At 43.7% G+C, this 23,947-nt stretch overlaps 1 long non-coding RNA gene across 1 annotated transcript; it reads right to left on the bottom strand.

Annotated features, from left to right (window-relative positions):
* Positions 1-159: 159 nt before the first annotated feature.
* Positions 160-23,947, bottom strand: LOC131381285 (uncharacterized). The gene is made up of 2 exons (XR_009209914.1): positions 22,503-23,947; positions 160-2,920 (listed from the first exon to the last, which is right to left on the bottom strand). It is a non-coding gene; the product is annotated as an uncharacterized LOC131381285 (long non-coding RNA).

Below are 23,947 nucleotides of genomic sequence, written 5' to 3' on the forward strand. Positions count from 1 at the left end.
GGCACCCACCACCATGCTTAGCTAATTTTTTAAATATTTTTAGTAGAGAAGGGGTTTCACCGTTTTAGCCAGGATGATCTTGATCTCCTGACCTCATGATCCGCCCGCCTCGGCCTCTCAAATTGCTGGGATTACAGGCATGAGCCACCATGCCCGGCCAGTTCACAAGTCTTTATTGGTGTCACTGTGAAGTTCACAAGTCACAGCTTCACACTAGGTGAATGATTCTTTACGTTCTTGCTGACCTAGTCGAAGTGAGACCATTCAGTTCTCAATGTATGGCTGCATACAAAACATTTAAGACTTGAGAGGATGCAGCACACCAGGGAACTATTATTATGACTATCAAGAGAATAATATCAAAATACCAAGGTGCGCCCCTTAACAAGAGTTCTTATGAAATAAATGAAACCAACTTAAACAAGTCAAAGTTCAGGCAACATAGGCAGTTCAACAATATTAAAGTTTAATTGGTCATAGTTCTTGTTTGAAATGTGATAGCAATTAAGGACCATAGTTCACTGTAAAGTGGCCTGATTTAAAGACATAGCCATTTTCATTATTACTCTGGTAACACAAGCCATACAAACCTGGACACCTACTAGAAGACATATAAAGACTAGAAACCTTTGGGAAACCCAAGCTTGCCATCCACCATTTAGGGTGTCTACAAACCAGCTGTTAGTTGCTGCTGTAAACACACCATGTTTTCCTCTTGAGAGACTTCTTTACTGTATTTGGTGTCAGTGTCTACGGAAACAGCAGTATCAGCCACCTTTACATTAAGCTTTCTGTAGTAACAAAATCAGGAGAGAGATAAGTGCAGCATTCCATTTTGCTCAACACCAAACATAGGCCCCAGCTTGAGTAAAAAGGAGATATGAAGCTGCATGATGTTCCATTAACTATAACACCTACCTCGTTTTGTTTGTTTGTTTTTTCTTGATACAGGGTCTCGCTCTGTCACCCAGGCTAGAGTGCAGTGGGGTCATCTCAGCTCACTTTAACCTCTGTCTTCTGGGTTCAAGCGATTCTCCTGCCTCAGCCTCCCAAGTAGCTGGGACTACAGGCACGTGCCACCATGCCTGGCTAATTTTTTGTACTTAGTAGAGTTGGGGTTTCACCATGGTGGGCAGGTTGGTCTCGAACTCCTGACCTCAGGCAATCTACCTGCCTCGGCCTCCCAAAGTGCCGGGTTTACAGGCATCAGCCACTGCACCAGGCCATATTCTACCTCTTGGAGAGTAGCTTCTACCTGTCTGAAACACTGGGATGTCTGGCTATAAAATCCAAGACCCCAAATATGGATTAGCTTTAGATTCCATACAACTTGTATCCCACTACCACCAAGAGTGAGTCCCCAGGAACCCCACCGGATTCTTTCCTCAGTGGAAACTAGCTTATCTTTGTCTATTTCAAAGCTAGTGCTAATTTCAGTTATTGACTCTTTTGGCCTCCAATCATAAGAGCTGTTAGGAGAGTTTTTAGGTGAAACTATTTGAAAGGCAGAAGTGAGCCAGACCAAACAGCAAGATCTGAGCCAACGAGGAGGCAGAATGACATATGAAGATTATCCACAGACCCAGTATAGGCACTTGGGAGTTGAAGAACAGGGCCACATAGTTGCATTTGAGCAGGGGTCAGTTAGATTTGTTCATTAATGAATCTGCATAGCTCCTAAACAAAATCCACTGGGAAATGGACCTTTTTGTGCCCCCCTTATAGTATGTTGTAAGGGTGTATAATACATTTAGTAAAAAGAGACCCTGTTGAATTTAATCTGGTGACATTATACAAGCAATTACTTGCACTCACATAGGTAATTCCCGTATCTTGAGTGCATGATGCCTGAAAGCACAATATATCTTTTGCAGGCATCACTTGGATTGGTTTTCCATACTTTGGTAATGATCAGGTTATTAATCGAAACAGTTAAGGCCGGGTGTGGTGGCTCACGCCTGTAATCCCAGAACTTTGGGAGACAGAGGCTGGCGGATCACTTGAAGCAAGGAGGTTCGAGACCAGCCTGGCCAACAGAGCAAAATCCTGCCTCTACTAAAAATTCAAAAATCAGCTAGACGTGGTGGTGCATGCGTATAGTCCCAGCTACTTGGGTGTCTGAGGCAGGAGAATCCCTTGAACCTGGGAGGTGGAGGCTGCAGTACACCAAGATAAGGCCACTGCACTCCAACCTAGGCAACAGAGTGAGACTGTCTCGGGAAAAAAAAAAAAAAAAAAGGAAAAGTTAAAGTGTTGCTTTTAATGAGTGCAGGGAAGCAAGTAGCAGTGGTGTTCAGAATATCAAGGATAGCTTTCCATCCTTCCCTTGGAATTTGGGAATGACTCTCATTGGGAACATGGAGAGGCATTGGCATTAGTGGAATTGTTTTCTTATTTTTTTATTGGCAATAACAACAAACCCAATAACCCGCGAACTCTGGTTCTGTGCTAGACCATACGCTCAAGCTAAAGCCATCCATTGGTTATCGTCTCATGGATCTTTCTGTAGGGAAAAAGAAAGAATTAGGGCAACAGGAAATGAGGAGAAAAGAAAAAATGTAAGGCTTTCATGATGATACAGGAGTCTTGATCTGTGATCTTGGGAAAGCTGTCCACAGCTAGAATGCCATCTGCTCTGGAGAGATATTTCCTTAGACACTCTTACCTTAAAGTCTCCAGCAGGCGTACAGTTCCAGGAGTCTGAAGAGGTCCTTTTGAGTTGTGAGGTGTGGACCCAAGTTTCAAGGCCCTGAAGCTTCGCTGCAGTGTAGATGTTGAGAAGAACTCAGCATGGTCCCTTCCAAAGAGTTGTCAAGAGGAGCCTTCCTCTGATGTCATTTCCAGAACACACAATCTGCAGGTTCTAGACTGTGGAAGGTTTGATTATCCTCAGTTGCTGGTCTTGAAAATATTCCTTTATCTGGTGAAAGTACACTTTGGTATAATGGCCTTGCAGTACTTACTCATATCAGAATTTAGGAGACAGAAAGATGCATGAGGTTTTACTACTGGGGCATAGGCCTTCTAGTGACTATTTCATAAGGGGTCCACTTATGTTTTTTAGTGAGAGTGGATCTGATTGCCATTAAATCCAATGATAGTACCTTTGGCCAAGGCAACCCAACTGATTCAGTTAACTTTGCAATTTCAGTTTTAATATGCCATTTGTTCTTTCAACCTTTTCAGAAGACTGAGGGCGATAGGGACAATGGTAGTGCCATTGTGTCCATAACACCTTGTTTAACTGCTTTATAACTTGCCTAATAAAATGAATTCCCCCATTGCTGGGGATTTTTCCAGGGATGCTTCATAAAGGAAACACATTTTCTAATAATTTCTTAGCTACTGTCACAGCATCAGCTTTCCTATACAGGAAGGCCTCTACCCAACCAGAAAACATGGAAACTATTACAAGAACATACTGAGACCCCCAATGAAGGTGGCAACTGAATGAAGTCCATCTATAATTGTTCAAATGGTCCATTAGGTGGTGAAAATACAATACACCACCTGAATCTTTTGTTTTTCCAGGACTATGGTTTGATAAGCCAACATTGGTTATAAAATATTCTAGCAGGCTCAGCGCAGTGGATCACACCTGTAATCCCAGCACTTTGGGAAGCCGAGGCAGGTGGATCACCAGGTCAGGAGATTGAGACCATCCTAGCTAACATGGTGAAACCCCATCTCTACTAAAAATAAAAAAAATTAGCCGGGCATGGTGGCACACACCTGAAGTCCCAGCTACTCCAGAGGCTGAGGCAGAAGAATCACTTGAACCAGAGAGGTGGAGGGTGCAGTGAGCCAAGAGCACGTCACTGCACTCCACCCTGGGTGACAGAGTGAGACTCCATCTCAAAAAAAAAATATTCTAGCAATTTTGGAACAGTCATCCCACAAGTATTTTTTCACAATTTGGATGAATTTTTCTGTTCCATGATGAGTTGTGGAGTACAGAGCTTTTGACAATAGAAGCTTCAAAGACTCAGGAAAGGCCAGGCAGCCATCTAGGCCCTCTGTGAGTCTGCACTTAACATTGAATTTATATCCTTTTAGATACCAGTTTTGTTTTTCCAAATGAGGCGCATTGCATTGTTTATTAAATAGGTCATTGTAAGGTAGTTGGCTTGGATTACTCTTATGAAGTTCATTCAGATTGCATATCTTAACAGTTTCAGTACTAGTTGATTTAGCATAACAATCTGCTAAGCATTCCCTTGATATTCAGATTCAGTTCTGGAGGTATGAGCTTCAATCAATAACAGCAGTCTAGGAGTTTATCTAATTGGAGTCCATTTTTGATGGTGGTCCCACTAGAAGTGAAAAACCCTTAGAGTTTCCCTATCATGCCAAAATCATGTACTACTCCTAAAGTGTATCTACTATCTGTCTAAATACTTACTGATTTGTCTTTAGCTATATGATAAGCTTGGGTGAGGGCAAAAATCTTCGAGGGTTAAGCTGACTTACAGAGCTTAGACTAATAGAGCTGACTAATAGAGGAAGGAGTCCCTTCTCTATTAACTCATTTTGGTGGTAACAGCATATCCTAGCTGATATTTTCCTTCTGAGCTTAGGACCCATCAACAAAAGTATTAACTCAGGATTGTCCAATGGACTAACTTGTAAATCAACATGAGGGGCCACTATTTCTGATGCTACACTTACACAATTGTGGTCTTCACCATCATCAGGCAGCAGTAATAGAGTGGCGTGGTTAAGTAAATTGCAGTGTTTTAGATAGAGATTAGAAGGAGACAGAGTATTTCATTAGATGTTAGTCTACTTACTAAAAAATGCTGGGTTTCAGTGGAATTTAGCATGTGAGACTTCCATATTAAGTTCATTTCCTAAAACCAGATCAGCTGAAGCTTCTTTCAGCCTGGTTGCTGCTGCTACTGCTTTTAAATAGTTAGGATATACCTTAGCTACTGGGTCTAATTGCAGGCTATAATATGCAATGGGCCTATGTTTCTCCCCATGTTCCTGGGTAAGAACTCCTAAATGCCTGATTATTACTTTCATGAGTCAATTAGGTAAACAGTTTACTGCGATTTGGAAGTCCTAAAGCTGGAGGCTGATATAAGGTCAATTTTATTTAGCTAAAAGCCTGCTCATGACTATCATCCCAAGGTAAAGGCTCTGGTACAGCATTTTTTAGGGAGCTCATACAATGGTGAAGCTATTAAGGAAAAATTCAGAACCCAGGAATTTTATATCCCGCAAGTCTAAGAATATATCCTGCAAGTCCAAGAAAATATCCTGCAAGTCCAAGAAAACCTCTTAATTATCTTTTGGTTGCAGGCAAAGGAAAATTTTGAATAGTTTTTAACTTTTTAGGTGAGAGGGAAATCCCTTCAAGTCATGTGCCAAATAATGGACTTTGCCCCTTGAAAACCGAAGTTTTTCTATTGAAGCCTTGTGACCTTGATGTGTGAGTTGCTGTAAAACGTAAACTGAGTCCATTTCAGAGTACTTTTAGTGGGAGAGCATACAATAAGTCATCTATGTACTGAATGAGGGTAGAACTTTGAGGAAACTATAATGTCATTAAGTCCTGATGCAATGCCTGTGGAAAATACGAAGAGGATTCGGTGAACCCTTGCGGCATCACAGTCTATTTCCAAGTGAAGGCAAATAAACATTGACTCTCTTTATGAACTGGATTGCAAAGAAAGGCTGAGCAGAGATCTAATATTGTGAACCACTTAAGAATCAGCACATACGTTGGATAATAAAGTATTAGGATTTGGGACTATAGGAAACCTTGCTACTACAATTTTGTTAACTGCCCATACACCTTGAATAAATCTTCAATCTCATCCATTTTTTTTTTTTAACCAGTAGGATTGGAGTGTTACAAGGGCTGGTGCATAGAATTATAAGTCCCTTTTTAATTAAATCTTCCACAATTGGCGAGAGCCCTTGAATAGCTTCTAGTTTTAGTGGATATTGAGTAATTTAGGCAAAAGTTTAGAGTGGTCTGTTTGGACTTTTATAAGTTCCACACTTTAAATTCTTCCTGTATCAGTTGAGGAAGAGGCACATAAACATTCAGGTATTTTTGGAAGATCAGGCATTACAGGCCTGAGTTTCAATCTTATTAATTTCTGCCTATAGAGAGCATAACAATTCTGGTTCAGGAGAATCAGGAAACTGATTCTTACTCCTTCTAAGGAAAATTTTATGTCTTCCCCACTTTTTAAATTTTTTTAATTTAAAAAATTTCAATAGTTTTGGGAGTACAGGTGGTTTTTGGTTACATGGACAAGTTCTTTAGTGGTGATTTCTGAGATTTTAGTGCATTCATTTGTCAAGCAGTGTACTCTGTACCCAATATGTAGTCTTCTATGCCCTTTCAGCTTTGAAAGTGACTCTCCCCCTAGCAAATTTGCTGGAGCACTATCACATAGTAAAAAAGTGTGATTTTCTGAAAAGTGCCCCCAAGTCAATTACACAGGTTCAGATATGGGAACCTCTTGAATTTGATTTGAAACCCCAGCCACAGAAATAGCCTCTTTAACTCTGAGGGATCCGTTGGCTTATGAAAGTGTGTTTTATGGTAGTGCCAGATAAGGTAGCTCTGGTATCCACCAAGACTATACATGAGTCCCCATTTATTGTAACCTCTGTTTCTCCATATTCTTTTAAGTGTGTTATGAGGAGCAATATACTGGCAAATCCCTCAGAGCCGCTTCAATGCTGATTATCTTCAGGAGAGCTAAGGTCTCTTGTACTCCCTCTAGTGGTGAAACAGGCTGGCCTAAACGGAGGGTGATTGGTGGACTGGTATAAAAGGGCACAATCCCTTTTCCACTGTCCTGGTTGTTTGCAATAAGGCAGACATCTTAGGGTGAAGAATTTCTTGCTCTAACACCTCTTGGTTGTGATTTAAAATGAGAATGAGAAGATCCCTTTGGTCTTGGCCCCTGTAACTGTTGTAATTGAAGAGTCATAAGCTTATTAGCCTTTTGGGTTTTTTCTTGCTCTACAGTCCTCTCAAAATGTTCAGCTAGAGCCACCAATTCAGTCATGGCTGTAACTTCCCCTCCCGTTTCATGTTTTCTAATTAAATTTCTAAGTTCAGGATGAAATCCATTTATAAATAGAGTAGTTAATACCATTTCAGTCCCTGCAGGAGATACTCCTTGCTAGTACTTTGAGCCCAGAATGTTTCACAGTATTTCGAAGCAAGTTCTGTTATCTGATACTGGTTCATTCTTTTTTTGGTTTACAAGATTGTATGATGTACCAATCAACTTTGGTGGAGAAAATTTGGTATTTGAATTTAAAAGATTTTCAGCAAATTTTTTCCTTTTTTTTTTTTTTTTTTTTGAGATGGGGTCTTGCTCTGCTACCCAGGCTGGAGTGCAGTGGCACAGTCATGGTTCTCCGTAGCCTCAATCTCCCAGGCTCAGGTGAGCCTCCCACTTCAGCCTCATAAGTAGCTGGGTCTACAGGCATGTGCCATTAAGAGGTGACAGCGTGGTGACAGTGTGCTGGCAGCCCTCGCAGCCCTCGCTTGCTCTCGGCGTCCATTCTGGCCGCACTTGAGGGGCCCTTCAGCCCACTGCAGCACCGTGGGAGCCCATCTCCACGCTGGCCGAGGCCGGAGCCAGCTCCTTCGGCTTGCGGGGAGGTGTGGAGGGAGAGGCACGGGCAGGAACCGGGGCTGCGCGCGGCGCTTGCGGTCCAGCTAGAGTTATGGGTGGGTGTGGGCTTGGCGGGCCCTGCACTTGGAGCGGCTGGCTGGCCCTGCCAGCCCCCGGCAGTGAGGGGCTTAACACCCAGGCCAGCAGCTGCGGAGGGTGTGCCAGGTCCCCCAGCAGTGCTGGCCCAACGGCGCTGCACTCTATTTCTCACCAGGCCTTAGCTGCCTCGCCGCGGGGCAGGGCTCGGGACCTGCAGCCCGCCATGCCTGAGTCTCCTCCCCCCACCCACCCCTACCTCCCGGGGCTGTGGGCTCCTGCGTGGCCTGAGCCTCCCTGACTAGCGCCACCCCCGCTCCATGATGCCCGGTCCCATCTACCACCGAAGGGCTGAGGAGTGCGGGCACACTGCACAGGACTGGCGGGCAGCTCCACCTGCAGCCCCAGTGCGACATCCACTGGGTGAGGCCGGCTGGGCTCCCGAGTCTAGTGGGGACCTGGATTAACTTTGTGTCTAGCTAAGGGATTGTGAGTGCACCAATCGGCACCCTGTGTCTAGCTCAGGGTTTGTGGATGTACCAATCGGCACTCTGTATCTAGCTAATCTGGTGGGGATTTGGAGAATCTTTATGTCTAGCTAAGGGATTGTGAATGCACCAATCGGCACTCTGGGTTTATCTCAAGGTTTGTAAATGCACCAATCAGCACTGTGTCTAGCTAATCTGGTGGGGACTTGGAGAATCTTTATGTCTAGCCAAGGGATTGTGAATGCACCAATCGGCACTCCATATCTAGCTCAAGGTTTGTAAATGCACCAATCAGCACTCTGTGTCTAGCTCAGGGTTGGTAAATACACCAATCCACACTCCGTATCTAGCTAATCTAGTGGGGATGTGGAGAACTTCTGTCTAGCTCAGGGATTGTAAATGCACCAATCGGCACCCTGTCAAAACGGACCAATCAGCTCTCTGTAAAACAGACCAATTGGCTCTCTGTAAAATGGACCAATCAGCAGGATGTGGGTGGGCCCAGATAAGAATAATAGCACGCTGCCTGAGCCAGAAGTGGCAACCCTCTTGGGTCCCCTTCCAAGCTGTGGAAGCTTTGTTCTTTTGCTCTTTGCAATAAATCTTGCTGCTGCTCACTCTTTGGGTCCACACTGCCTTTATGAGCTGTAACACTCACCGCGAAGGTCTGCAGCCTCACTCCTGAGGCCAGAGAGACCATGAACCCACCAGGAGGAATGAACAACTCCGCTTGCACCGCCTTAAGAGCTGTAGCACTCACCGTGAAGGTCTGCAGCTTCACTCCTGAGCCAGCGAGACCACGAACACACCAGAAGGAAGAAACTCCCAACACATCCGAACATCAGAAGGAACAAACTCTGGACATGCCACCTTTAAGAACTGTAACACTCACTGTGAGGATCCACGGCTTCATTCTTGAAGTCAGTGAGACCAAGAACCCACCAATTCCGGACACACCATCATGCCCAGCTAACTTTCTGTATTTTTTGTATAGACAGGGTTTTGCCATGTTGCCCAGGCTGGGATTTGCAGCAATATTTCTAGCTCCTGTTGGGCCTTCTCATGACGAGGTTTTGGGGGGGGGCGGTGGGGCAGGGTCTTTAATATCTTCCTCAGGTTTGTTCCATTCTGCTGCTGCCATCCAGTTTTGAGCTTCACCAGGCCTCCATATCATATGAATAAACTGTTATATGAACCTTTGTCAGGGAGTGCTGGATCATAATCTCCTATGAGGATTCTGAACTCCTCAGTCAATTTTTGAGGATTCTCTCTTAGATCAGGGAAGTCTTCTACAATAGCTCTAAGCCCAGTTTTAGATCATGAAGTGAAAGTGGTTACAGCAGGCAGGCCTGGATAATCAGAAGGTCTTCCTTTGTGAGGTGAACATCTGATTCCTCTTTTTTCATCATCTTCAGAGTGAAAGCTTAATTTGGCAAAAAGGTTAGTAGATTCAGAGTACCTAGGTAGAGAGGAATAAAGAGAAGAATGAGTTGGGGTTAGTTCAGTCAGAGTACCATTCTGTTTCATCATGTCCGTAGTCTGTTACTTAAGCTGTTCATTTGCTTTTGCAAAGAATCTTTTAAGGAGGCAATTTTTCATTCGTTTAGTCTTTCAGAGGCTTCCATGTACCAATGAAAGACTACATCCCGCTGTTTTTGTGGGGTTTTTGATCCTCCCTTTTCTAATATGCCTTGCAAATAAACAATTTTATACAAATTAAAACTTCCCTATTGTGGCCATCGTTTCTCTAGTAAGGTTAATCTATTTTTCTAAAAATGCACACGTTCTGGGCCTATAATTTTATATATAAAATTAGATGGAGTCCCAGAAGGTAGAGTCCCAGAATCTTTGGATTGAGACAAACCCATTATAAAAAAAAAAAAAAAAAAACGAAAAACAAAAAGTGCTTACCAGAGGTCTGAGGCACTAACAGAACCCAATCCAGTTAATTATTGATTCAAATTTGATCCTGAACCCAGTCCACTTAAATATTTCCCCAATAAACTTGGAGAGCTCCAATTAGAAAACAAATTAGTGGAGCTCTGAATCCAAGAGAAAACCCATCTACAACCTCCAGTTACAATCAAGAGAGCAGTGAGCACAACTGGCCTGGTCACCTGGTATTCCTGGAGGTCACCAGAGTTTTACTTCAAATTGCACTTCCAACACCAGATCTGTTAAAACAAAAACCTTAGACAAACTAAATTTAACGGAATTTAATTGAGAAGAAAAAAAAAAAGACAATTCGCAAATCAGGCAGTTCCTAGAATCACAGCAGATTCAGAGCAACAACAGAGATGCTATGTGGTCGAACAAAACTTATGAATAGAAAAAGGAAAGTGACATGCAGAAAACCGAAGTGAGGTACAGAAATAGCCAAATTGGTTACAGCATGGTGTTTGCCTTATTTGAACATGGTTTGAACAATAGGCTGCTTGTGAGTCACTGAAGTATGGCTGCTGGGATTGGCTGAGGCTCAGCTATTGCTACAGAAGCATCCTTCTAAGTTAGGTTTTCAGTAGGCCTACCTACAAAGTTAGGTTATGGTTCATCCTTAAGGACTCAAGTATGGGAGTCAGGAGGCTTTCTCAGGCCAGATTTTAGTTTGATTTAATAGTTCCAACTTTAAGTCAGTCCTTTGCTCCAATATCTGATCACAGGCTATTAGAAGCAGCCAGGCCATTTCTTGAATGCTTTGCTGCTTAGAAATTTCTTCTACCAGATACCCTAAGTCATTACTCTTAAGTTCAGCCTTCCACAAAGCCCTAGGACATAGATACAATGCAGTCAAGTTCTTTGCTAGGGCATAACAAGGGTGAACTTTGCTCCAGTTCCCCGTAACTTCCTCATTTCCATCTGAGACCTCATCAGCCTGGCCTTTACTATACATATTTCTGTCCACATTTGGTTAAAACCACTTAACAAATCTCCAAGAAGGTCCAAACCTTTTCTAATCTTTCTGTCTTCTGGGCCCTCCAGACTCTTCCAGCTGCTGCCTCATACCCAGTTCCAAAGCCACTTCCGCATTTTCAGATATCTTTATAGCAATGCCCTACTCCTCGGTACCAACTTTCTGTGACAGTCTATTTTGCATTGCTATAAAGAAATATCTGAGACTGGGTAATTTATAATGAAAAGAGGTTTATTTGAATCACAGTTTTTCAAGCTGTACAAGAATCACACTGCTGGCATCTGCCTCTGGTGAGGGCCTCAGGAAGCTTTTACTCATGGGGAAGGGTGAAGGGGGAGCAGGTGTGTCACATGGCAAGAGAGGGAACCAGAGAGATGCCAGGCTTTTTTAAACAACCAGCTCTCACATGAACTAACAGAGCAACAACTCAGTCATGAGGAGGGCACCAAACCATTCAGGAGAGATCCACTTCTTATGACCTAAACACCTCCTACTAGGTCCAACCTCCAACATTGGGGGTCACATTTCAACATGAGATTTGAAGACGACAAATATCCAGACTGTATCTACCTTCTAGAGGGGACAGGGCTTCTGCTCCTGGAAATTCAGACCCAGGAATAGGACTTGGCATTCTTCTGTTCCATCTTCTGCCCACTCCCCAGCCACACAGAGCTACTGCTACTTCTTCAATACCTGAAGCTCTCTTTCTGCTTGAGACCTTGGGCCTTGCTGTTCCTTTTGCCTGGAACACTCTTATCCCCACCCCATCCCCTTGTTAGTTCAGTGACTCCCTAGCTTCTGAGCCAGGAGGAAGCAGTTCATGCTGTTTTTTTTCTCCCCCCAGCAGTTATTGTAATTTAGTCCTTTGCTACTCAAAGTGTGATCCCCAAACCAGTGCAGCAGCCTTGCCTAGAAGTGTGTTAAAAATAAGTGTGGGGTCTACGGCCGTACCACCCTGAACGCACCCAATCTTATCAGATCTCGAAAAATAAGTGTGAGTACGACGTTTATTATGCCCACAAGATTAACATTAGCAGAATAGTATGAATCCTGTACAGCTTCTTCCTAAATGCAACACAGTGGCCGCCCTCCCATGAGGCAGAGAAATTCAGGTGTTTCCTCTGCTGGTCGACGCTCCCATTGCCTGGGCATCGATGGGCAGTGCTGATTTGCTGATGGCCAGGGAGACAAGTGGGGCCAGCTGCCCTGACTGGTGCTCATCTTCCTTGGACCAAGTCCACACTCAGTGCCAAGGGAGTTAAAAGCTCTTCTTTCCTGAAGGACTCAGATAGGAGGCCCAAAGCTGTAGGAGGGAATGTGTCTGTGTTTGTGAATTGGGGGAGGGTATTATTGGGGCAAGATAGTGGGCTCGAGGTAACAGGAAATTAAACTGGAACTTCACGCTGAGGCACTGGATATAATAGGTAAGAAATTCTCCTGTGAGATCTGACACCAAAATGAGGAAATGCCAAAGAAGGCTGTCAAGGACAGTTTGGGGTTGCCAGGGTTTGAGGGGAAGGGGATGTGAGGAGTGATGGCTCCATGACGACAGGTTTCCTTCCTGGGTAATGAAAATGTTTTAGGGCTTGATATGGGTGTTGCTTGCAAAACACTGTGAATGCACCAAATGGCAGGGAACTGTACACTTGAAAATGGCTAACTGTATGTTACGTAAATTTTATCTCCAAGTATTGGGAAAAAAGAAGAGTTTAGGTGGCTCTAAAACTCACAAGGAGTATAAGAAGGGTCAGAGAACTAAGACATTGAGGGATTTTTTTTTATGGGGAGAGTTGCTGCTGTGCTGAATCTGCCCTCACCTAGCTCCAGCCAAGGGGCCAATGGGCGGTGCCACTGTGACCCCCAGACAGCTTCTTGGCCAAGGTGATTCCAAGTCCTCCTCTGCCAGGGAGCAACAGGACTGATGTTGACACTTGCCAGAGGAATCTGAAAGTCAAAGTCCACACCTATTCACCTGGAACTCTGGCAGAGGTAGAATGTTGCTGGCTGTGTGTGTGTGTGTGTGTGTGTGTGACAGAGAGAGAGACAAAGAGACAGGGAGACAGACAGAGAGACAAAGAATGCGGGGGGAGAGAGAGAGATGAGATGGTGGGGAGAGAGAGACAGAGAGAGAGAGGAAACAAAGTGGGGAAGAGGAAGGTAGAGAGAGAGTGAAAGGAAAAGAAAGGAATGACAGAGAGAGAGAGGGAGTGATCGCTTTGACTGAACTGGGGCCATGGGCAGTGGCAGTGGATGAGCCCAGCCCTTGGGAATGTAGGGCCTTCCAGTGAATGGCAAATGCAGATTTGTGATTTGTATAGGGAACTCTATGGGCAAGCATAGGGTAGGAAACTGATAGTTTTCCAGAAAGTAGGAAGGAGGGAGGGCATGATCTAAGATAATTTTAGAGATCAGTGACTTGGACCCATAAGTGAGAAAATCTAGACTGTTAATTCCAAACTTCCTTTCACCTTTCTTCAGCTAATAAGTAATTTGTTCAATTTGAAGGATGGTATTTTGTTCTGAACCTGGTAAAATTGTAACGACATTCAGATTTCCTTTTACATATTGCTTACTGGTTAAATTAGAATTTCTTTTTTGCTTCATTTTTGTTTTACATGTGTGCACGTGTGAAGATGTGCGTACATGCAGGGAAAGTCTGCCAGCCTGAGACAATCTCACGTTCCTTTATTTTCCCCTATTTTTTATTATGGCATAATATATATAACATACAACTAACCATTTTAATGTGTACAGTTCAGTGGTACTAATTATATTCACAATGGTGTGTAACTGTCGCCACAATCTATTTCCAGAAGTTTTTCATCAACGTGCAAAAATCACAAGCATTCTTATACACCAATAAAAGACAGCCAAATCATGAGTGAACTCCCATTCACAATTGCTTCAAAGAGAATAAAATACCTAGAAATCCAACTCACAAGGGATGTGAAGGACCTCTTCAAGAAGAACTAAGTACTAACTGTCAAGTTCATCCTCCTAACAAGAGAGGCCTGGCAGGGGAAGAGAGAAGATTTTAACCTCGAACTCAAGTGAGGAGTTCCGATTATTACACTTTTACTTATTGAGTGGAGACTGGGCTTTCAGTGAAAAGTCAGCGTGGTAGAACGTGTAATCCCCTGATAGTGATCAAAACAGTCGAGGCATTAGGTGAGTTCTCATCTCCAGTATAAGGAAAAAACTCTTCAATTGAGCAGGCTTACAAAAGGCAGTGAGAGACAGGTGCAGCTGGGTCCTAATATTCACAGCAGCATTGTTCGTAAGAGCTACACATTATATGTAGTTATAAATCTGTTTATCAAACTGCTTACTATAAGATTAGAACATATCTGATATAATACAACTACTCACATAAATTACGGTGCATAATAAAATGAATACCCCTGAACCCAGCACCTGAAAGAACTAGAAAGGTCACTACATTTGACAATACTTTCAAAACTAAGTGTCTCTTCTCCAATCCTAGCTCCCTTAAGATGTAACCACTATTTTAAGAAAAAATCCATCTGTCTGTCTATCATCTATCCATCTATCTGTTTGATCCTAAAATGACATGGGTCCCTAGGTGTCCCTGCACGTTTACCTTGGCTTGCTATTGAACCTTATGATGAAAATATCATACAATATATTCTTCTATAGTTTTTTTTTCCCTACTCAACATCGTCTCGAAGACTCACTAAGTTTGATGTTCTTTAATTTTCCCTTCTGTCTAGAACTCTTTTGCATGACATACCACTTGTCATTCACCCATTCTCTTGTCAAAAGACACTTGAGTTGTTTCTAGTTCTTTGCTAGGGTGAAAGGACATGTTTGCTGAAGATGTCTTTGTGAACCTTCCTGGGCTGATTATTGCTATGCACTTTTCAGAAGTGCTGAATTATAGAGTGAATGCAAGCTTCCTCAAGCAGTGTGTGAATTCCAGTTGATCGACATCCCTGTCAACATTTAGAGTGGCAGACAAAGCTTTGTGCCAATCCAACGAGTGTAAAAAGGTATTTTATTCTATCCATAAAAGGCATTTCCCTAATTAATAATGAACTCAATCTACATTTTATGTTTATGGGCTATTTGTGTTTTTCTATAAAGTTGCCTGCTCATGAGTTTATTTAGCCCATGTGTATTATTAGTCCATTTTCATACTGCTATGAAGAAATACCCAAGACTGGGTAATTTATAAAGAAAAAGGCATATCTTACATGGTGGTAGGCAAGAAAGCGTGTGCAAGGGAACTGCCTTTTATAAAACCCTCAGATCTCATGAGACTTATTCACTATCACAAGAACAACATGGGAAAAACCTGCCCCCACAATTCAATTACCTCCCACCAGGTCCCTCCCACAACACATGGGGATTATGGGAGTTATAATTCAAGATAAGATTTGGGTGTGGACCAATTACAGCAGAACGTGAAGGAAGAGCAAAGGTACATCTTACGTGGTTGTAGGCAAGAGAGGGTGTTGCAGGGGAATTGCCCTTTATAAAACCATCAGATCTCATGAGACTTATTTACTATCAGGAGAACAGCATGGGGAAAACCCGCCCCCATGATTCAATTACCTCCCACTGGGTCCCTCCCACAACATGTGGAAATTATGGGAGCTACTATTTTAGATGAGATTTGGGTGGGGACACAGCCAAACCATATCACCATATTTCTATTAATTGTCTATTTGTTTTAAAGAGACTTAAATATAAATTGTGTTTTGAAAAAACTGACTCATAGAAATTCTTTATATATTCTGGATACAAACTCTTTGCTGGTCACATGTGCTGCAATTATCTTCTCCCATTTTGTGCCTTGTCTTTTCACTGTCTTTATGGTGCCTTTTGATAAACAAAACATTTATCAAGATGAATTTATCAGTCTTTTTCCTTATGGTTAGCACTTTGTCCCTTAAGACATTTTTCCGTTCTTACTCTCATATTTTCCTCTAAAAATTGTAATGGTTTTGCCTTTCACACTTAAGTCTTTTTTCTTTTTGGTTTTTATTTCTATTAAAATTATGTATGTATCTCTTTTAAACAGCCAGGGATCGATGGCTCTGTCATGTGAAACAGCAGCCCCTACATTCCCCGGCACCTCTTTCACAGGCTGTGTGGCTCCTGCTCCATTGTCCAGGTCTAGCCTGTCTGCTATCAGCTGCTGAGGAGGGTGAAGACAAGTCTCCTCAATGCATATAAGCACTCCCCACCCTGCTCAGCTTCCCAGTGTGGTTAGATGGCCCTTTGGGCTACTTCACTATTCTGTGTTATTTTAAGCTAAGCTATACAGTAAGTCATGATGACTTATCCTTTCCTGAAGGCTTTTGATTTGTATCTTTTCCCTTAGAATTGATACTTTTCTTTTTGCCATTGTTCCGTTTTCTGTGTATTTATCACTTATTCAATGCCAAACTCTATCAGATGTCCAAATGTCTCCTCTTAATATTTAGATGACCTGATTTAACGATTAGATCTCCCTGGTCTTTTCCAGCACCTCTGATCTCTCATTTGGATTGTTTACTTTCTGTGTGCCATTCAACAAACTCCACTTAAAAAAAAAAAAAAAAGATAGGGGTCTCACTATGTTGGACAGGTTGATCTTTAACTCCGGGCCTCAAAGGATCCTCCCACCTCAGCCTCCCAAAGTGCTCGGATTACAGGCATGAACCCACATCCGGCCCCCATTCAACAAATTCTTATTGAGCTGACCACATGCTACATGTTGTGCTCGGCTCCAGAGAAACAAGGAGAACAAGATGGTTGTCATTCTTGCCTTTGTGGAGCTTACCACCAAATTCAGGGGAAAAAAACCCCAACAAATTCTGGAGCAATGTTTCTTATCCCTAATTGTTTGATTGGCTCTGGAGCTGATGCCTGCCTATCATAAGACGGCACCAGTGTGAGGGACTCCTGAGTATGAGAGGGGTCTTCCCCAGTTTCCCGTATGGCCAAGGCTCTCTGCCTAAGTTAGGGATGAATACGGAGAAGTCTCTGAAGCACCTTCCACCTTTTCTCAGTTCACCTCTGTCTCATGAAATGAAGACTGTGATAGCCATTTTGTCAGTCCAGCCCTATACCTGTCTCATAGTTCCTTGAGGTTCCTGGACTTACTGGAGCAATGGTGAGGCTAGACGAACACTGTGATGAGACGGTGTCAGGGATCAAAGGAATATGTGAATTTGGCCATGACTTTCTGGGGACAGGCTGGACCACTGAACCCCAAGCCCCACGCAGAAGTCTAGCAAGTTGGGCTGACCTCTCAAGAGGGCTCTATTTTCTCCAGAGTGGAGCCTTGGGTCTCATCTCTGCAACAATCAGAGTATCCAAAGTAAAGCCACCAGCATTGGAGGAAATGAGTCCAGGACAGAGTGAGACACACACACACATAGGCAGCGATTTTACTCCAGTGTCTATGGAGGAGATGGCTTGGGCTACTGAGCACTTTTTGGCCCATCATAGCTCTCTGAAAGGCTGGAGAGGAGCACACAGGGCTATGGCTGCTCGGGCCAAGAAAATTAATAGTCCACGTCTATGTTCCTTGTGACTATGATCCACTTAAAACGTGGCCTCGTCAGGTTTGGAAAATAATGTCCCCATCGCCACCAGCCCAGCCTTGGTGGTGGTGGAGTTTCCTTAGATCAGGACTCTCATCTTGGGCAGCTGCAAGAGCCAAGGGCTATGGAGATGAGCCAGGAGTGCCCCCTGGAGGCCAATGATGTTAGCTTTAATTTTAATATCATTCCCTTTTTCCTATGCCCACTCCCCACCATCCCCTTTCATGAGTATTTCGTGAGAAACTGGGAAAGGGCTATAAGCAAGGCTTCAGAACCAGTAAAAATAAGTCTGGTATCGGAGGTAAAATCACCCAGCTCCCAGACTCATAAAGAAATAGACTGTGTCAACAGTTCAGCTTGGCCTCACTTTCTAAGGACTGGCTATAGAGACAAGACAGGGCGGGCCCCCAGGGAGTGAAGGAATTTAATGAATTTGAGCAATTAGCCCGTTTTACAGCCTTCTGCCTCGCAGACTGTTTTATCTTAAACCCTGTGTGAAATGTGGTCACCTAGTCAGTTGGAACCAGCTCCTGACAGATCCCAGCAACTTACAGATGAACTCACTTACAGTGAACTTTCCTTATTACAACGCTAAATCCTGCACCCTGGGAGAGCTATAGTTTCATTACCATAAAATGCATCCTATGTGCTGGCATGATGACTCCCTCCATCTGTGTCACTGGGACCCCTCCTCTTCATGTGATGATGCACCCTCTCCCCTCTCGATCACTCCATAAAGCCTTCCTGTCATTTTCTCTTAGGAGACACTGCTTTGGCGAATATTCCCAGAGCTCTTCCTACTTGTGACAAGTAGTAAACTCCTATTGATCAAAACCTGTGTTCTCAGCATCTTTTGTTACTCACTAGGCAAACAAACCCTGCTTTTTTTTTGGAGGCAGTGGGGTGGGAGGGACTGGGAAACAAATCTGGTTGATCCAGATGGGACTATGGACTGAGCCCTGACTCGACCTCCCTTATAGGCTGCTCACAGACGAAGCAGCAGTCTGAGGAAGCATGAGTGGGTTAAGTTGCCTAAGGTGCTGAGGGGGAGATTGGTGAAGCGCCTCAGGGACACCCCCGCCCCCACCAGGAGAGCAGAAGTGGCTGCTTGGACCTTTCATTTGGTGCAATTTTGAGGCAGTAAGTGGTGGTGGTTCTGTGAACTGACTAAAAGTGTGGTTTTGGTTTTGATTATTAGGACTCTGGGTTGTCAGGTTTAGGACCTAATTCAAGGGATCCAGGATTGTTGGGAACGGGCAGGACTCCCTTTCAGGTCTAGGAGTTGAGAGACATCTCCACCCATTTTAACAAGGGGAAGCCCTAATATAAAGAAAAGGACTCTCATCTTTAAGACTTTGTCCCTGTCTGGTATATCTGTAGGCTGAATGCTTGTCACTTTTGGCAATATTTATGCATCTTTGTGGCCTGAATGAATGTGAAGTCTGGATTCCCTTCCCCTTAGTCTGTGGTAATCCCTAAAATATTGGGCTTCCATTTCCCAGCAGTCACAGAACTGTTATTGATTTGAAGAGGCCTAATTTAGAAGGGGGCAGTTTGGGTGGGATTATAATTCCTGGAACCAAAATACAGTGATGGAGAGTGTGCACCCTCTCCAGAAAGAACACCTGGCTTACTTGATTGATTTACATACCTCCCACCACTCAAGCTGCATCCAGAACTACTCTGGAATATCCATGAGATCTCCAGGGAAGCTACCCAGACTGAACATGATCCGGGGAGAGGCAACCCCTATTATTCTCTCCTAGCTCCCCAGCACCTCCACTCCATCGTGGCCTGGGTGTAGTGGCAAGCTGAAAGGACCAGAAATATCCTATAGGCTAAGAGTTACAGGATTTGTGTCATCACCAATCCCCAGTGGAAGCTCCTTGGAGGGTGGAATCAGACTTCTGGGCAAAGACCCTAGAATATGGGGAACCAAGTCTCAATACTGGAGAAGAGCCCATTACAGTGCCTCCTCCGGCACTGAAAACTATTTGGATACCCATATCCATGAACAAAAAGCAAATGATATATTACCATAACACCATGTGGCCCCATTGTTCCCTAGGGAATCAGGAGAGGTGGTCTGAACATGAGTTACTTACATACATTAATAATACAATTCTCCAACTGGGACTTATTTGGTAAGAAACAAGGTAAATGGGATAAAATACCCTATGTATAATGTCTTATGGCCCTCTTATCAACACCCAGCCCTACAGAAGAAATGCAGGATATGTAATTGGTCAAAGGACCAAAGGGAACAATGTTGCTAATTCTAGAAGCCCCTAGACAGGAAGAACCAGTCATGTAGGGACTTGTAGGGAAGGGAATGAGGAGAAGCCTCTCTACTTCTCCTTCAAGAGAAGTGAGGTCTTCTAGTCCTACTCAAAAACTAGAACCTTTGCCAATACAGGGAAGTAACTCCCCTACTTCCTCGGGAATTAAACTCTCAGCACCTCTAGGGAAAAGCAAGGGTCTTCCTCCATACTTGCCAGGCTCTCCAAATTTTGTGGAGCTGGCTGTGGCTCCTGCTATGGCAACAGCAGGCCCCAAAATAAACAATAAAAAATCAACATAAGACCAATATATGATAGAGAAAAATCAATAAAACCCAAAGTGGGTTATTTGGCAATACTAGTGAAATTTATACACCCCTTGGAAAGAGTGATCAGGTAAAAATGACAGGAGGCAAAAATAATATCAGGAATGAAAATGGAACATCACTACAGATCCTAGAACCTCCAGACATTAACAAAAGGATATTATAACATTGGATCAATCAATTTGTAAATTTCTAGGAAATGAAAAAATTCCTTGGAAAACACAACTTACCAAACCTTGGCATAAAAGGAAAACTGAAATCTGAATAGTTATTGAAAAAAATGATTTCCACAAAAGAAAGTTCAGGCCCAGATGGTTTCACTGGTGAATTCGCCTAATATTTAAGCAATGAATTACATTACATTCTTCTAGACAATAAAAAAGAAAAACCTCATCCCAACTCATTTTATGAGGCTTGCAGATGTATCCCCCTTTGCCAGGCAGCACCACTCACCACTCCCCTTCTGACTGGTGGCTGGCTTACTTCCCTCATGCCTCTGAGCAGCATATTCCCATAATGATCTGGCCGTTGTTGATCCCCGTTATCACTGGGGGCCCAGTTTGGGTTGTGTTGGGACTGACACCTCAGTAGTCAAGTAGATTTGGTAGCTCAAGTTACCAGCATAACAAGTTCCCTGAGACGGAACCCCAGAGTGGGATGGTTCCCACCCAGGCAGGCGTCTGAGGGAGAGGGAGGTTTTGCTTGGGTCTATGTACCTCTTACAACTGCTGATTTGTATAATGAGAAATCCCATCTTAAAGGCTTGCCAGTGAGCCCATGAGAGTTCAGAACTCTCATAAGGGGAATATTCTTCACACATAACCTCACTTGGTCAGACATGCAGACTTTAATGGCAACTCTGCTCATGGTGGAAAAGAAATCTACCATCATGGCCAAAGCTAAGGAAGAGGCAGACAAAATGTAGGCTGATAACATGGGCTACCAAATCTACTTGGCTGCTGAGGTGTCAGTCCCAACAGCCAACCCAAACTGGGACTCCAGTGATAACAGGGATCATTACAGCAATATGCTACTCAGAGGCATGAGGGAAGTAAGCCAGCCACCAATCAATTGGGGAAAACTCCAGGAAACAGAACAAGACCCTAATGAAAATCTGTTCCAATTCCTAGAGAGATGACAAGTATGCCTCTGGGATTATCCCCCTTGGGACCCTGACTGTGGACAATTAGGAGATAAGGCATGCATAAGAAACATTACAGCTGTTACAGGTAGTACAGTTATCTAAAAGGTTACTGGTGGTCCACTGTTCGGGTCACCAGAGGGGAATTCTGAGGTTATAAAAGGAAATAACCTAGCCGACACAGCTGCTAAGAAGGCAGCATGAACATTTGAACGTTTGCAAATCACCCTGATCCCCAGATTTGTCACTCCACAAGTTTCGGTCCTACTACTCAGAAATTAGAAAAATCCAAATGGGAAAGGTATCTCCCACATTAGGATTTGGAAAGATGAGCTATTAATGACAAAGGAAGACTCTAGATTCCAGAAAACCTAGGCTGGGCTATAATTAAATATGTCCATGAATCATCACATTTTGGTATCCGTTCTACACTACTCTAAAGAAATACTTGAGACTGGGTAATTTGTAAAGGAAAGAGGTTTAATGGACTAACAGTTCCACATGGCTGGGGAGGCCTCAGGAAACTTACAATCATGGCAGAAGGCAAATCGGAGGCAAGCTTAGGCTTTCTCACACGGCAGCAGGAGACAGAAGAGTAAGGGGCAAAGGGGAAACAGCCCCTTATAAAACCATCAGATCTTGTGAGAATTCACTATCACAAGAACAGCATGGGAGAAACCTCCCCCATGATTCAATCATCTACCCAGGTCTCTCCCTAGGCACGTGGGGATTACGGGGATTACAATTCAAGATGAGATTTGGGTGTGGACGCAAAGCCTAACCATATCAAAACCTTATGCAATTGGTTGATGAGGGTAATAAAGGTACCCGATCCAAGTGGTAAAATAGACTAAATCTCTAACAGATGCCACAAATATATACAAAATAATGCTCAGACCAGGCTCTCTGTGCCTCAACTAAGGGGCGGGGGCGGGCATACCAGGAGAAGAATGGCAAATAGACTTTACAGTGATGCCCCAGGCACCTGGAAACCTCATGTACCACCTGATTTGTGTGGACACCTTTACTGGCTGGATAGACCTTACCTTGTTACACAGAAAAGGCAAATGATACCAGAGCTTTACTCAAAGATAACCTCTCGAAGTGTGGCTTACCTTGATTGATCCAGAGTGACAATGAAGCGGTCTTTGTTTCCAAAGTTAGCCGGGGGTATTCTCTGCCTTGGAAATCAAATGGAGGCTACATGCAGACTGGAGGCCCCAGTCATCTGAAAAGGACGAAGATACTAATAGAACCATAAAGGTCACTTTAGCTAAACCATGCCAGGAAACTCATGAAAGCTGGCTACAGTGCCTTTCCATCACACTAACATGAGTTCAGCTGGCACCAAAAGGGAAAATGAGACTTAGCCCTTTTGAATTACTATACGGAAGAGCTTACCCTGGCACAATGGAACCTTTGACATGCCCTGATGGTGAGACTGAGAGGGATGTAAAACATATTGTGTATTTAGGAAAATTAACACAAGCTCTCAGTCCAATATGTGAACCTGTCTTCCAGTTCCCACTGATGTTAAGCTTCACCTATATCAACCTGGAGACTGAGTTCACCTTAAGACTTGGAAGTCTAAATCACCTCAAGACCAGCTAAATCCTGTCTGGACTGGGTCCTACCCTGTACTGATAACCACTCACTCTTCTCTTAAATTGCAGGGGCTCAGACCCTGGATCTGTCATTCTGATGGAAGCCTTCACCAGCGCCCTCAGACCAGGCTTCATTACATCCAACTTATTCCTATGAACTGGCCTCTGATCTTAAGCTCCTCTTCCAGAGAAGGGACATAGATAAGTAAAATGTGTCCTTGCAATGCTCTCGATATATCAGGAATTTCTTCATTCTTAGAGGAATCTCTATGCTCTTTTACATTCTGTAAAAACTCTTAACTGGTGCTAAATCACGGTATAGTATATACAACGAACTTGGTCTCTCTCTACTGGTTAGTCCCTTTTATTACCATGGCCAGCGGTCTCTGGGAAGACAATACAATAGTCAGTTTTCCCCACATCACAGTGAAGGGAAATAGTCTGTTCCAATGCTGGATATGCTATGGGCACCCACGAACTTGGTCTGCCCAAGTGACAGGACTTGTGGCAATCCTCACATTTCACTTTCACCCACAGAACTGGAGAAAGCTCCCCTTCCCTGCGGTTACCCTCTTCCCAGAGAGTGAGAAACTCCCTTGCATCACCTCGACTAGCGCCTCTATAGCCAATGCCACCTAGGTGTCAACCTTGCTAAATGGCTCAGCTATACACCAAATATACAGAAGCTGTGAAATTCCACCAGGGCAGACTTACTGCACTGACACAGGACCAGACAAAAAAGGGAGGTAACTGGTCTCCTTGAACACTACCACCTGCCACCCCAATATGACTTATTGGTGTCCTGACATGAACATCACTAAAAAATACTGAGGACAGAGCAGTAAATGCAGTTCATGGTGAGGAATACCAAGTCCCAGTTTCTGGTACACCCAGGTAAACAGGTCAACAGCTTATAAGAATAATGTCTCAGCTGACTGCAGGGATAGGGACCACCT

Source organism: Hylobates moloch, unplaced genomic scaffold (assembly GCF_009828535.3).
Source record: "Hylobates moloch isolate HMO894 unplaced genomic scaffold, HMol_V3 SCAFFOLD_15, whole genome shotgun sequence".
Lineage (NCBI taxonomy): Eukaryota > Metazoa > Chordata > Mammalia > Primates > Hylobatidae > Hylobates > Hylobates moloch.